Source organism: Saimiri boliviensis, chromosome 2 (assembly GCF_048565385.1).
Source record: "Saimiri boliviensis isolate mSaiBol1 chromosome 2, mSaiBol1.pri, whole genome shotgun sequence".
NCBI classification, from domain to species: domain Eukaryota; kingdom Metazoa; phylum Chordata; class Mammalia; order Primates; family Cebidae; genus Saimiri; species Saimiri boliviensis.
This window is the reverse complement of record NC_133450.1, coordinates 68,827,929-68,830,670: the sequence shown is the minus strand read 5'-3', so window position 1 is coordinate 68,830,670 and position 2,742 is coordinate 68,827,929. Positions and strand designations below refer to the sequence as shown.

At 41.6% G+C, this 2,742-nt stretch overlaps 1 pseudogene; it reads left to right on the top strand.

The window, feature by feature from the left end:
* Positions 1-705: 705 nt before the first annotated feature.
* On the top strand, positions 706-1,595 carry LOC101035273 (large ribosomal subunit protein uL13-like; annotated as a pseudogene).
* The last annotated feature ends 1,147 nt before the right edge of the window (positions 1,596-2,742 follow it).

The following is a 2,742-nucleotide window of genomic DNA, read 5'->3' as shown; positions in this document are numbered from 1 at the left end:
GGCAAATCTGGGCTTTGAATCTGTACAGTGTTCCAGAGTCTGTGCTCCTATACATTTCACTCTTCCATTCCTCTGCTGTTTGCATTTGTACTTAAAGTCAACATCCGTGGAGTCTTTTCCCCTAAAATATAAGGACTATATCTGTTTCTTCTTCTTCACTAGATGAAAATATATTTGATTATACTGAAAAAAGAAAATGTCTGAATCTAAACGCTGCTGGATTTTCTCTACTGGAAATAGCAAATACTCAGACGTAGATACTTAGAAACAGCTGAAACACCACGATTTCTAACGTTTACCAAGCTGTTTATCCCCACAGAAGAAGCTCCCCACTCATAAGTAATTCACAAGCATGGAAACTGAGTAAGAGAGAATTTCTAACATTTTAGAATCTTCCAATAGATACCACTTTCTGACATAAATTCCCCTGAATATGGAGCTAGTGCTTTTGCTGGATCAAATGTATTACCATGCTTTAAATCTATACTTAGCTGTGACCAAAATAAACACGTGGCCAAAATATTAAATATTCTACAAGAAATTTTACGTTAAAAACGTGGTCACATGTGAAGATGCCAGGATAAGGTGACCTCAAAATCTCACCCAGCCTTTCTTGTCGTGCTATAGAATTCATAATTGTTGTTTTTAAAAGAGTTGACTTACAGGGCAAATAAAGAATTTCACTTTCCCAGGTGGCTGCGGAAGATGGCAGAGGTGCAGGTCCTGGTGCTTGATGGTCGAGGCCATCTCCTGGGCTGCCTGGCAGGTGCTGCTGGTTCAGAAAGTGGTGGTCGTAGGCTGCGAGGGCATCAACATTTCCACCAATTTCTTTCCTTTTTTTTTTTTTTTTTTTAATCTGAGACGGAGTTTCGCTCTTGTTACCCAGGCTGGAGTGCAATGGCGCGATCTCGGCTCACCGCAACCTCCGCCTCCTGGGTTCAGGCAATTCTCCTGCCTCAGCCTCCTGAGTAGCTGGGATTATAGGCACGCGCCACCATGCCCAGCTAATTTTTTGTATGTTTAGTAGAGACTGGGTTTCACCATGTTGACCAGGTTGGTCTCGATCTCTCGACCTTGTGATCCACCCGCCTCGGCCTCCCAAAGTGCTGGGATTACATTTCCACCAGTTTCTACAAGAACAAGCTGAAGTACCTGGCTTCCCGCCGCAAGCAGACAAACACCAACGCTTCCCACGGCCCTGGCCACTTCCGGGCCCTCGGCAGCATTTCCGGCGGGCCGCGCCTGGCGCGCTGCCCGCAGGACCAGGCCAGGCCGCCCCGGACCGCCTCAGGGTGTGTGACGGCATCCCACCGCCCTACGACGAGGGAAAGCAGAACGTGGCTCCTGCCGGCCTCAAGGTGGTGCATCTGAAACCTACAAGAAAATCTGCCTCTCTGGGGCACCTGGCTCACGAGGTTGGTTGGCAGTACCAGGCAGTGACAGCCACCCTGGAGGAGAAGAGGAAGGAGAAAGCCAAGATGCACGGCCGGGAGAAGAAACAGCTGGTGAGGCTGCGGAAACAGGCTGTGAAGAACATGGAGCAGAAAATGGACGAATACACAGAGGTCCTCAGCACCCACGGACTCCTGGTCTGAGCCCAATAAAGGCTGTTAATTCCTCAAAAAAGGGGGAATTCCATATATTTATAATTTTTTTATGGGAACTCAGACTTTGAAAGTCTTTCATGCATGTTGCGCGGTATTTTTCGATTTTGTCCCCTTCTGGAAAACTATGTTTTACTTTTGGGGTCCAATTATTTCAGACATGACTAAGGATTGGCTTTTAAAATCAAGGACTAAAGCATGCGTGTTGATAGAAAAAAAATCACTTAAAGAATTATTAATAGAAAAGTTCAGAATTTAAATTGGAGAAAGAGAAAAGCCTTGAGTTTCCTATTATAGAAGGAGCTACTGCCTCCCTGCGGTGATGAAGTGTCACTGCCTTCAAACTACATTTGCTTCTTGATTGAAGTTTAATTTATCCTTAGCATTTTTTGACATAAAAAGCTTTCCTCTTTATTTTTAATTTATACTTCTCGAATTTCCTTCTTTAGTCATTCTCTTGTTTGTTCAACTAAGCTTTAATGATATTTAAAAAGAGTGAATTAAAATGTTCATTCAGTTCAAAAGCTATTTCAGCAATCCTACAAATAATTACAAAGTGAAAATAATACAGAGAAATGTGAGATCTCCCAACAGAACAAAAGAGCACAGAATAATTTGTGACTGACTCCCAACAGAAATTTTCACAACCCTTCTAAAATTTAATAGGAAAGAACACTTGGCTAGAAATAAAATTGTAATAATAATTTTGTTAAATCACAAGATTTAGAAATAAGGGACAATATACTCTAATGTATAAGTCATCTAACACATGAAAAAATCTGTAATTGATTATTTGAAACGAAATTACCATTTTCTTTCCAGGGAACGTTTTTGGAAGATAATTGATTACATCCCGTGTGCCTCTCTCCCTGCAGACATCTGAGTGGTAGGTTAGTTCTGACTTTCTAGAATCATGAGCAAGTGCTATTTTTAGTATAATGTACTGCTCCACAAATCATATTTATCTTTAGTCTATCAGCAGGTATGTAACCTATATACTGTTGCATATAAAACTACTGAACGATAATATCCCTGAGCTATTTTTTTTAGCCACAACTGCCAAAAAATACTTACTGATGTTATACAAGGTATTATAAAGTTGTGCAAAGGAGTGTCCATTTTTGGCCCAGACTACAGG